The sequence below is a fragment of the Bubalus bubalis genome, chromosome 18 (assembly GCF_019923935.1).
Source record: "Bubalus bubalis isolate 160015118507 breed Murrah chromosome 18, NDDB_SH_1, whole genome shotgun sequence".
Taxonomy (NCBI): Eukaryota; Metazoa; Chordata; class Mammalia; order Artiodactyla; family Bovidae; genus Bubalus; species Bubalus bubalis.
Genome location: NC_059174.1, coordinates 23355169 through 23368568, shown reverse-complemented (window position 1 = coordinate 23368568; position 13400 = coordinate 23355169).

The following is a 13400-nucleotide window of genomic DNA, read 5'->3' as shown; positions in this document are numbered from 1 at the left end:
GCGGCGGGTGGGGTGGGGGGGCGCTCGGGCCCGCCCCTCTCCGCCCCATTCCCTCTCTTGCCCTCCGCCTCTTCTCTCCTTTCTTTTCCTTTCTCCGCCTCCTCTCCTCTCAGCTAGCTGCTTTGGGCCTCTGAGAGCACTATCAGTGCGCTACCTCCCAACCTCTATACTCCCCACGGGGGCGCAAAACCTAAGGACCCCCGCGGAGAAACATCCGGTGCGACCACTCTAGACTCTCGACGTCCTGGGGAGCAGCACGGCCTGCACTCCAGGGGCTTGGGTCAGAGATGGGGAGGAACGGTCAAAAAGAGATGATCAGCCGCACCTACAGATCATCAGAGAGAGAGCATTTAGATCATTAGAGATGGAAGGAGAGAGATGAGAGAGATGGAAGGAGAGAGATGAGAGAGATGGAAAGAGGTACAGAGATGGAAACAAAGGGAAGGGTCCCTCCGTCCTCCCCTCCTTCCCTCCTTTCCTTCCTTCTCGCCTCCCCCGCCCTGCTTCCTTCTCTCTTCCCCTCCTTTCCTTACTTCTGTGAATGTTTAAGCATTTACTTGGCCTCAGGCATAATGCTAGGTGCTAGATATCCACTCAGAAACCCAGCAGTCCTGGTCCCTGTGCCTGAGGAACGTCCCCTTCCTCTCTCAGGAAAAAGAATTCACTGCGTGCAAAGCTGTGATGGGACTCTCCAGCAGGTGTGGAAATACCTGACCTCAGTCCCTAAACTAGTATGGGTGGTCAGGGGAGGCTTCCTGGAAGAAGTGACTTCTGGGCTGGGATCTTACCACACAAAAGTGTTAGGTGGGGGTTGGGGGTGGGAGGGATGGTGCAGGATGGTCTGTGCGGGTGCTTAGTCGCTCAGTCGTGTCCGACCCTTTTCCACCCCATGGACTGTAACCTGCCAGGCTCATCTGTCCATGGGGAGTCTCCAGGTAAGAAAACTGGAGTGAGTTGCCATGCCCTCCTCCAGGAGATCTTCATGGTCTAGGGAACATCATTTACAAAGGTCCAGAGAGGAAGGACAGCAAGTTCCCTCTGTCTGGAAATTGGGGGTGAAGTGGGGGAGGGGGAGAGATGGGACTGAGGGGCAGCAGGGACCAATGTGAGGAGCAACATCATGGGCTGAAACGGTCAGTGACAATCTGCCTGTGAGGGTGTCGGAAGTCAGGGTGATGAATCTGGTCTTTATTGTAAGATCCAGAAAAGCCTCTGCAGCTTGGGTCTCAGTGGGTTTCAGACAAGTACAGGCTTGTCTGACAGGCATGCCCTGCTGGCTGGTCAGAAGTCAGTCTGTAAGGAACCCCTTGGGAGGGACTTCACCCCACAGGAGGGAGCCTGGCCCTTCTTCCTGACCCAGAGAGAAGCCTTGCCTGTTTTGGGGAGGGTGAGTCTGAGGTCAGTGGGGGAAGGGGATTGCCTCCTGGCTTAGCCCCGTTTGGCTCAGGTCCACATCCTCTGGATTACCAGAGAGCCAAGTTGGAGAGCAGAGAGCTGGGAGTGAAAATGGAAAAAGTTGTCTCACTGAAGCAGGGCTTACAAACTCGTGGCCTGTGGGCTGAATCCCGCCTGAACAGCATTTTGAAACTTGTAAAAATCTGGCTTTCTGGTTTTCTTTCAGAAATTCCCCCAAACCTGGCAAAACTGGGTGCCAGTTTCCACAGGGGATGATAGCTGAAGCCAAACAGCGGCTGCCTTCGTTAGATGAGGTGTGGGCTTTGGTTTGCCACAGTCCCCACCATTCTCTATTGCCTCACATGTGACTCAGCTCAGTCTTGCTCATTTACATCACTTGCCCCGTTTGAGGTTTAGTGTTTTCCCCCAAAACCTTTGTAAGACATTGGGTACTTCTGGAACAGGACAGCTTTGACTATATCTCTTCACAACCTGTGCAGTTTTGGCATTTCGAGGGTGTTGGTGCCCAGTGTAGGTGCTTGGTACCCATTTGTTTTGTGGAAAGTTTTCCTTTCGTTTCAGGCTTGAAGGATTCATTAACAAAAGAAACCACTCGTCACACACAACCATTTCAATATTTATTAGAGGATTCTTTAACTTAATTCCAATATGCAATCATTAAAAGAAAAGAGAAATAGGAACAATACATATACATCAACAGACTTAAAGAGTATGCTGGGAAGTCCTGAGCAACTGCAATCTGGAGTCCCAAAAGGGAAAAGGTCTCAGGCAGCGTGTCCATGCTACAGGTGAGACTTCAAATTGTTATTTTGGGGGTTCCTGCTTATAATCCCAGGCCGCAAACTGATATCATCATTGGTTTGTGTCCCCAAATGCAGCTCTGGTTTGACTTTCACCTTTTCACAATGCTGTTTGTCTCACCTCGTGAGTCATAGGATTTCGTTAGACCCCAGAGGTTTGGCCATACTCTCAGGGGCTCAAGGATTCCAAGATCTACTCTCTTTCTTATCTAAAGTGCTGCCTGACTTACTGTGCTTGAGGGAAGGTACAGAATCTGGGCAGTGTCCAGGCAGGTCAGAAATAAGGTCGGAGGCTTGTTCTCCTGCTTCTGAAGCCTGAACAAGACTTCTTCCATTTTAATTTCCCTAAAAGTCGACCTCGGGATTATTTAGGTTGGAGAGCATAGGAATAAGGCAAAATAATACAAGCAGTCTTCTTAGTTCTATAAGTCAAGTAACAATTGCAGATAGTCAACAGAAATAAAGTGACCAAAGACAAGTAATGGGTTAAACGTTGCAGAGAACATTTTTTAAGCAGTAGAGGATTTAGTAAAGAAAAAGTTTCAACATAAATGAGATGTGTGCTTTCATACATCAACTCTTACTTCCATTATCTTATTGGCAGCAATAGTGGTAATGATAGAATGTTCTATCAAGGCAGAATTGCAGTTATCTGTGAAATTTTGTAACTCTGGATCCTTGCAAAATTTTACATAAAGGTTCTAAGGAAAATCTAATATTAGGAATAGACAAAGTAGGAAATAACATCTGAGTCCTTAATAAAAAGTTCTCATAGAAGGAAAATAATAGGTGGGCCCTTTTCAATATAAATGATCAACATGTGTTAGGCCTCTGGAAAAAGGGGTTCCTAACTGCCGGAGAAGGCAATGGCACCCCACTCCAACTCTTGCCTGGAAAATCCCATGGATGGAGGAGCCTGGTGGGCTGCAGTCCATGGGGTTGCTAAGAGTCAGACACGACTGAGCGACTTCACTTTCACTTTTCACGTTCATGCATTGGAGAAGGAAATGGCAACCCACTCCAGTGTTCTTGTCGGGAGAATCCCAGGGACGGGGGAGCCTGGTGGGCTGCCGTCTATGGGGTCACACAGAGTCAGACACGACTGAAGTGACTTAGCAGCAGCAGCAGCAGCAGCAGCAACTGATACACAGAAGCAGTTTCTACATCATTGGTTACAATACATATAAACTGAGGGGCTATTTCAAAAAACATATTAAAGGATTTAGGGAAGATAGTCCATTCACAATAGCTGGTGGAGTACTCCAATAAGCATGGTTCCTCAAATGTGAGAAGGTGGTCCACGTAGCAGTCCTTAGGTAGCTTTCTCACAGTCTATCAGTAAGTGGGTACAGTTATTAAAGTAACACATGAATTTGACACATAATACTTGTATTCAAGGCTTGAGCTGTATCTTTAGCAGTGCTGTGTAATCTAGAAAACAGGTAAATTTTGTCCATAGACAGTCAAAGTTAAGAAAGGACAGACCTTGTTGGCAGGGCAGGAGAAGTCATCCTGAGTTCGGGTCTGGCTCATGTTTCTCCAGCCTGAAGATTCCCCAATAGCTTCCTTCATATTTTTCTTTTAATTGTAGCCTATCCTTGAAGGTTGAGGCATGAATGACAATCCTCATTACAGGCTTAGTTGAAGAATAGTCTATATGTTGCTTTTTCTCCCAGATGGCCACATTTCTGGTGTGCCCACAGAGTCAAACCTTTTAAGTCGTGGAATCTGGATAGACTTCTACTGCTTGGATTCAGGCTTGAATAATAGAGTTATACCATCGTCCCGTAGAATTTGGAACCTTGTGAGCATCTACATGAAAGACTGAAACGTTAGTAGTTTTAACAATTTCCCAAATGTCAGACCATAATTCTCCCCATAGCTCTTTGGAGTCAGTTACTCTTTACCTATAGGGGAAGCCAGGTGGCCCATCCATTGGCTACCGACCAAGAATCTGTGTATATATGGCATTCAGTTAGATTTTCTTGCTTTAATACCTGATAAACAGCATCAGTTTTTTAGTCAGTCAGGCATGTCCCACTCTTTGTGAACCCATGAACCACAGCACGCCAGGCCTTCCTGTTCATCACCAATTCCTGGAGTCCACCCAAACCCATGTCCATGGAGTCGCTGATGCCATCCAACCATCTCATCCTCTGTTGTCCCCTTCTCCTCCTGCCCTCAATCTTTCCCAGCATCAGTGTCTTTTCAAATGAGTCAGCTCTTCGCATCAGGTGGCCAAAGTATTGGAGTTTCATCTTCAACATCAGTCCTTCCAATGAACACCCAGGACTGATCTCCTTTAAGATGGACTGGTTGGATCTCCTTGTGGTCCAAGGGACTCTCAAGAGTCTTCTCCAACACCACAGTTCAAAAGCATCAGTTCTTCGGCGCTCAGCTTTCTTTATAGTCCAACTCTCACACCCATACATGACTACTGGAAAAACCATAGCCTTGACTAGACAGACCTTTGTTGGCAAAGTAATGTCTCTAACTTGGCAAATGGGCTACTTTTACCTTCCCCGGTAGCTGTCAGTGATTTAGGAGTGACCAGATTATATGTCACCACTTTCCAGTAGCGAGTGGATCCTATATATTTAGCTGATCCATCACTAAACCACGCATGCTGTTTTTCTTGCATGGTCAAAGGGCATTCACCATTTTACAAGTAACTTAGTTATCTTAGGCTTAATTAGAGCCTGTTGCTTGAGCCCTTTTGTAAGATTTTCAGAAATTCTTTTGTGTAATGCCATGAACTCATGTGGCCAGGTTTGGCTTGGTCCTGAATGTATCATTTCCATTTTATTATGCTGGACTCCTGGGCTTGCCCAATCCTGTGAACTTTGTACTCATTGAATGATTGTCACTTGAGGTCTTAATATTACAGTATGATCTATAGTCAATTGTTTCGTATCAATCAAAGCCCAGTCAGAAGCCAACAGTAGTTTTTCAAAGGGAGTGTAATTTGTCATAGCTTTTCTTCCAAGGAGCAGACATCTTTTAATTTCATGGCTGCAGTCACTGTCCACAGTGATTTTGGAGCCCCCCAAAAGAAAATCTGTCACTGCTTCCACTTTTCCCCCTTCTATTTGTCATGAGTGATGGGACCAGATGCCATGATCTTAGTTTTATCAATGTTGAGTTTTAAGCCAGCTTTTTTACTCTCCTTTCACCTTCATCAAGACGCCCTTTAATTCCCTCCCACTTTTTGCCATTACAGTGGTATCACCTGCATATATGAGTTTGTTGATATTTCTCCTGGCAATCTTGATTCATCCAGCCCTGCATTTCCCATGATGTACTTTGCATAGAAATTAAATAAGCAGGGTGGCAATGTATAGCCATGTCATTCTCCTTTCCCAATTTTGAACCAGTCCATTGTTCCATGTCTGGTTATAATTGTTGTTCCTTGACCTGCATACAGGTTTCTCAGGAGACAGGTGAGATGGTCTGGGATTCCCATCTGTCTAAGAATGTCCCACAGTTTGTTGTGAATGGAATATTGTGTTGAGAAATGGAGTATTTCTTGCCATATCAGTAAATTAGAATGTCACAGTCATCAGCAATTGCAGCCCTCTAATGGGAAAGAGTGAAGGTAGGAGGAGAAGGGGATGACAGAGGATGAGATGGTTGCATGGCATCACCAACTCAATGGACATGAGTTTGAGTAAACTCTGGGAGTTGGTGATGGACAGGGAGGCCTGGAGTGCTGTAGTCCATGGGGTCGCAAAGAGTCGGACACGACTGAGTGACTTAACTGAACTGAATGTGAGCCTGTGAGCCCTAAAGGAGTGCAGGAAGGATAATACCTGCTATCTAACAACCATCAGGGGCTTCCCTAGTGGCTCAGCTGGGAAATAATCTGCCTGCAGTGCAGGAGACCTAGGCTTGATCCCTGGGTTGGGAAGATCCCCTGGAGAAGAAAATGGCAACCCACTCCAGTATTCTTGCTTGGGAAATCTCATGGACAGAGGGGCCTGACAGGCCCCAGTTCATGGGGTCACAAAGAGTTGGACACGACTGAGTGACTAACAGTTTCAGTTTTCAGCAACCATCAGACTACAGCCATTCCCTATGGTGAGCCCCGAGGAAAAGAAGCTCAGGATGGGAAAACACAGGATACTGGCCCCGATAGCCGAAATGCATATGAAAGGAATAAATTCAGTGAGCCCAGACTCTTGCATCTTCCCATACATGGGAAAGAGTTAAATTCCTCAAGTTGGGATATCTGGTTTTCTTTAATTAACAATAACCTTTTGATGTTCAGACTTCATGCCCTTTGTTGGAAAACTTCTGTATAACCTGGCTCCTCCCCTTGCTTCCTGGGAGCAGTTCTCTCAGGGGTACTTGAGATCCTGTTTCTTGGGCTTGAAGTCCTAAAAGTTCCCACCCAATAAAACATAAATCTCTGGGGAGGGAGGAGGGAGGAGGGTTCAGGATGGGGAACACATGTATACCTGTGGCAGATTCATTTTGATGTTTGGCAAAACTAATACAATTATGTAAAGTTTAAAAATAAAATAAAATTAAAAAAAAAATAATAAAATTAAATTAAAAAACAAAACAAAACAAAAAAACCCATAAATCTCATCTTTTAGGCTGTGAGTATTTTTTAAGTCAATACATGTAACTAGAATTATGACTGATAACATTTTATCAGGACATGCCAGAGCCTTATGAATTCTATTTAATTTCTAAAATAGCTGTATTAGTAACATTTGCCATACAATATAACCTGTGAAGATTTATTACTTATTTGACAGTATTTCCTATGTACCTTTGACTTCCCTGCTGGTTCAGATGGCAAAGAATCTGCTTCCAAGCAGGAAACCCAGGTTCAACTCATGAGTCAGGAAGAACCCCTGGAGAAGGGAATGGCTACTCACACCAATATTCTTGACTGGAGAATTCCATGGACAGAGGAATCTGGGGAACTAGAATCCATGGGGTTGCAAAAAGTTAGACATGACTGAGAGACTAACACTGACTTCTTTTCCATGTACTTTTAACATACCAGATGAACCTAATTAGTTTAATATCTTTCTTTGGGATGCCTCAGGGCCCTCTGAAGCACCCTCAAAATTAGTTAGAGGTCAAAAGGGCTTCAGGGCTTCCCTGATGGCTGAGACAGTAAAGAATCTGCCTGCAATGCAAGAGATGCTAATTCGATTCCTGGGTTGGGAAGATTCCCTGGAGAAGGAAATGGCAACCCACTCCAGTATTCTTGCCTGGAGAATCCATGAATAGAGGAGCCTGGCAGGCTGCAGTCCGTGGGGTCGCCAAGAGTTGAACACCATTGAGTGACTAAGCAGGCAAATAGACAAAAGAGCTTCATTAGAATTAGATTTTTAGTAAGTTGTGTCAAAAATACCAAAGGGTTTAGATTACTCAGTTAGATAAAATCATAGGTCACTATGAAACAATTCAGCCAAAGTAACAATAAAAGATTTCAAAGGCAAATATGGAACAGATCACTTAAGAGGAAAAGAAACTTAAAATCTGTTATCAAAGGCAGTTCAACATCCCAAGAACACTTGTACCATGCCTAGAACTCTTTTTTCGTGATCCGCTTTCCACAAACCTTTCTTACCACTGTCTGTATCCTTAGCTGTATTTTCCCATTCAAAAACAGACACCGGTAAGTCTCACCTACTTCCTTTTCCCTTAACAAAATGCAATTCCATTCTTCATACCTTCTTTACTAAAAACACACATTCTACTTTCCTTAAGCAACCATGAACTGTCCTTTATATTAGCATTCTATAGGTTCAGTTCAGTTCAGTCGCTCAGTCGTGTCCGACTCTTTGCGACCCCATGAGTCGCAGCACGCCAGGCCTCCCTGTCCATCACCAACTCCCGGAGTTCACCCAGACTCACGTCCATCGAGTCAGTGATGCCATCCAGCCATCTCATCCTCTTCGTCCCCTTCTCCTCCTGCCCCCAATCCCTCCCAGCATCAGAGTCTTTTCCAATGGGTCAACTCTTCGCATGAGGTGGCCAGAGTACTGGAGTTTCAGCTTTAGCATCAGTCCTTCCAATGAACACCCAAGACTGATCTCCTTTAGGATGGACTGGTTGGATCTCCTTGCAGTCCAAGGGACTCTCAAGAGTCTTCTCCAACACCACAATTCAAAAGCATCAATTCTTCAGCTCTCAGCCTTCTTCACAGTTCAACTCTCACATCCGTACAAGACCACTGGAAAAACCATAGCCTTGACTAGACGGACCTTTGTTGGCAAAGTAATGTCTCTGCTTTTGAATATGCTATCTAGGTTGGACATAACTTTCCTTCCAAAGAGTAAGTGTCTTTTAATTTCATGGCTGCAGTCACCATCTGCAGTGATTTTGGAGCCCCCCAAAATAAAGTCTGACACTGTTTCCACTGTTTCCCCATCTATTTCCCATGAAGTGATGGGACCGGTTGCCATGATCTTCGTTTTCTGAACGTTGAGCTTTAAGCCAACTTTTTCACTCTCCACTTTCACTTTCATCAAGAGGCTTTTTAGTTCCTCTTCACTTTCTGCCATAAGGGTGGTGTCATCTGCATATCTAAGGTTATTGATATTTCTCCCGGCAATCTTGATTCCAGCTTGTGTTTCTTCCAGCCCAGCGTTTCTCATGATGTACTCTGCATATAAGTTAAATAAGCAGAGTGACAATATACAGCCTTGACGTACTCCTTTTCTTATTTGGAACCAGTCTGTTGTTCCATGTCCAGTTCTAACTGTTGCTTCCTGACCTGCATACAGATTTCTCAAGAGGCAGGTCAGGTTAGTGACCATAAATACCAGTGCTAATTTCTAAAAAAAATATTTACTTGCTTATAGAGAAGATCTCAGGATGGTACCTAACATATTCATTATGTCAGCCACAAATTGGCACTTGCCATGCCGGCTTGCCATCCGCCTCTACAAGGATTTCTACCTCTACAAGGATTAAATCAAGTGCCACTGCAGCTGCTGACATTCAACACTCCCTGAAGGAGTTCAAGGTGGAGAGCAGAAATGAGGCACTCTGTGCTCCGGGAAAACTGGTAGGACAGGTCTTTAGTAGTTAGATAGTCTCAGGAGCCAATTTTATGAGCTCAATTCTTCTATCTCCTCACATCTAGAAAAGCACTAAAATTGTTCATGCTGACGACTGTTTCTCATGAGTAGCAGAAGCTTCATGAGACCAGCAGAAACTTTCTACAAAAAATATGTGCCTGCATGCTTGCACTCCCCCCTTTACCAAAATCACATATACACTGTCCCTTTCCCCCGCCTCTCTGAAACAGTTTCTCAGAGCTACCTGGGCTTCGGTCTCCCGGGCTGCAGTCTTCATATTGCCCCAAATAAAACTGAACTCAGGACTCTTGCTTTGTGCAGTTTTTTTAGTTGACAATTAATAGTCCAAAATAGTTTCTCTGCAGGAGGAAGCCAGTGTTTAGTAATTAAGGTTTTAGCATCTTATTTTATTTGGAAATGGCCTAATTATTTAATAAACTTCCATCACATTGAGCTACTTTGTAAAGTGGACGCAATATCTGACTCAAATGTGGAATATGTTGTCTCCAGAAACCAAATAGCCTTATATATTTTTGAGTCTCCTTTTTGCCTGGGGAGTTTTAAAATTCCATTATCTGTTGTTTAGCTTTAGGTAAAACCTCTCTAGGGCTTCCCAGGTGGTGCTAGTGGTAAAGAACCCACCTGCCAATGCAGGAGATGTAAGAGACGTGGGTTCAATCCCTGGGTAGGGAAGATCCCCTGGAGAATGGCATGGCAACCCACTCCAGTATTTTTGCCTGGAGAATCCCCATGGACAGAGGGGCCTGGTGGGCTGCAGACCATGGGGTGGCAAAGAGTTGAACACGACTGAAGCAACTTAACACTCACACAAAATCTATGTCCTTTAGCCCATTGTATTTCTAAAACCTTTACAGTCTAAGCAGGTCCTTGAATTTTGGAGGGATTAATCTCCCATCCCAAGCATCAGGGTCCCAATCTCTTTCTGCTTTAGCTGTCACCAGATGAACTTTCTTTTTGTTCATCTGCTGATATCGAAAGCACTGTTTTTGCTATTTAACTTCTGCAACCTTTACAGCAGCTTTTCTGGCTACTGACTGAAAAGTGGAGACTTGGTCAGTTAAAATGTAACTTTGACATTGTAACATGGACAGTTATCCTTGTAAATTGCATAACTCTTTATCCGATTTTAATTTCTCTTCAACCAATTTTAATTTGGTTTCCTGTACCTTACAGGTAGGCAGAGAGGAGGATCTGGCCTCCCCGACTCAGCACCGTACATTCTTGTCATTTCTCAATTGGCACAAGCCACAAACAATAAATTCTAAAGCTTCAGTATGCTTTACCTTGGGGTCTCCGTTCTCACACAATCCAGTGGATATGCCCATTCAGTAGCTAACGAACAGTAAGGCAAATCTTCCCATCCAGGAATAAAATCTTCATTAATCTTAACCTCTTTCTTCTTAAAGAGTGGCATTTTGTTTCACGAATCCTGCACATGTCACCAATTTATGTTTTGCTAAAAGTTTTTCTTTTGTTTCAGTTTCAAAGGATTCGTTAACAAAAGAAACCACTTATTACAATTTCAATATTTAATAGAGGATTCTTTAACTTAATTTCAATATGCAATCATTAAAAGAAAAGAGAAATAGAAACAGCAGAGAAGAGTAACAGCATGTACATCAACAAATCGGGCCAACCAGCATCCACACTTAAATGGCATGCTAGGAAGTCCTGATTAATAGCAATCTGGAGTCCCAAATGGGAAAAGCTCCCGGGCAGTCAGATTGCTGTTTGGGGGGGTTCCTACTTATACTATCAGGCCGCAAACTGATATCATCATCAGTTTGTGCCCCCAAATGCAGCTCTGGTTTGACTTCCACGTTTTCACAATGCTGTTTCTTTCACCTTGTGAGTCATAGGATTTCGTTAGACCCCAGAGGTTTGGCCAGACCCTCAGGGGCTCAAGGATTCCAAGACTCACTCCCTTCCTTATCTAAAGTGTTGCCTGACTTCCTGTGCTTGCGGGCAGGCACAGGATCCCGGGAGTGTCCAGGCGGGTCGGTCAGAAGCAAGGTCAGAGCACTGCTCTCCTACTTCTTAAGTCTGAATAAGACTTCTTCCATTTTAATTTCCCTAACACCATTTAAAGACATTGAAAGCTGCAGAAGCAGGTGTTCATGGTGACCAGCAGAGCCATGGCCGTGCCCAGCAGTGATTAAGGCCCAGGGGACTAGGGGAGCATAGGAAATATCTAGTGGTAATGAACTTGTTGGTGAGCACATGCCATACATTCCAGGACCCCTGTGCATCCGTTTAGCTGTCTCTGCCTTGGCGACTTGCTGTGATCACCCTGGGAGCTGTGGTAACCCTGAGAGCCCCATGGTGATGTGGCAGAACCACAAAATGAAAGCAACCAGTCCCACTTACCACTGCAGACTTGGTAAGCGGAAAAAGAAACTCTGACATAAAAAACCACTGAGATCTGGGGATACGGTTGTTACTGCAGCATCTTTTAGCCAATCTTAATATGTATAAATGGTGTCCCCCCTGAGACTTCCCTGGTGGTCCAGTGACTAAGACTCCACACTTCTAGTGCAAGGGTCCTGGGATTGATCCCTGGTTAGGGAACTAGATCTTCCATGCTGCAACTAAGAGAATGCAAGCTGCAATGAAGATTGAAAATCCTGTGTGCAAAGAAGAGGCACAGCCAAATAAATAAATAAGCCCTTAAAAAATTGTGTTCCCCCCAGAAGATGTGTTCTACTCCTAACCTCCAGTACCTGAAAATGTACCTTCACTTGGAAAGAGAGTCTTTGTAAAAATCACCAAGTTTAGATGGGGTCATACTGGATTAAGGTGGGCCGTAATCCAATGACTGGTGTTCTTAGCAGAAATTTGCACACAGAAACACACATGTGACCATGGAGGTGCAATCTAAAATAACACAGCTGGAAGACCAGGAATCCCAAGGACTGACAGGAGCCCCTAGAAGTTGTGAGAGGCGAGGAGACATTTTTCTGTAGAGCCTTTGTAGAGGGCATGATTCTGACAACACCTTGATTGTGAACTTCTAGCCTCTAATAGAATAGATAATTCTATTATCTAGAATTATGATAGAATAAAGTTCTGATTAAAAAAAATTTTTTTTTTTAATTTATTTGGCTGTGCCAGGTCTGAGCTGCAGCAGGTGGGATCTAGTTCCCTGACCAGCGTTTGACTCCGGCCCCCTGCACTGGAGCTCAGAGTCTTAGCCACTGGCCACCAGAGAAGTCCCAATTTCTGGCGTTTTAGTTTTAAACCACTCAGTTTATGCTACTTTGTTACAGAAGCATTGGGAAATTTATACAGGTCTCAATTAGGTGACAGGCTTCCCTAGTGGCTCAGCTGTAAAGAATCTGCCTACCAATGCAGGAGATGCAGGTTTGATCCCTGAGTCAGGAAGATCCCCTGAAAATGGAAATGGCAACCCACTCCAGTATTCTTGCCTGGGAAATCTCATGGACAGAGGAGCCTGGTGGGCTACAGTTTATGGAGTTGCAAAGAGTCAGACACGACTTAGCGACTAAACAACAACGATTAGGTAACACCAGGATATGGCATCGATTTCTGCCATTCATTCATTTATTCATTCATTCAGGAAAACTTTAATGAACACTGTTTCAGGTGCTGGAGTATGGCAGCATTGAAATGAAGTCTGTATCGCTGAAGAGGGAAAACAAGGATGTGAGATATTTAACATAAGAAGACTGGACCCAGGGGAGGCAGTGGCCATGTGTTGTTTATTCCTTCCCAAGACCCTGTCTTCTTGCTTTTGGTAGCTGCCCCTCCCCTTCATTTTCCTTTGGGGAACTTCCTCTCCCAAATTCTTGGTCTATGAGGTTCAGCGGATGTGACCTGCTTCCTGGTTCCTGACTCCATGTGACCCAGGCCTGGCTAAAAAGTGAACTGAGTATTACTGGTTAGGTGATGATTCAGAGGGAGGCTTATGAGTCCATTGGAGCCCATGAAAATTAATTCCAGGATTTTCACTGGAGGTACTTGGGATGCAGCTACACTTTCGGCTATAAATGGTGTGATGCAGAAGTGAGATGCCCTTAAGGACGAAGGCTTCCTGAGGCTGAAGCTACACCAAAGAGAGCAGACACGCTGATGCTGAGCACCTGTGGCATCCGCAGAA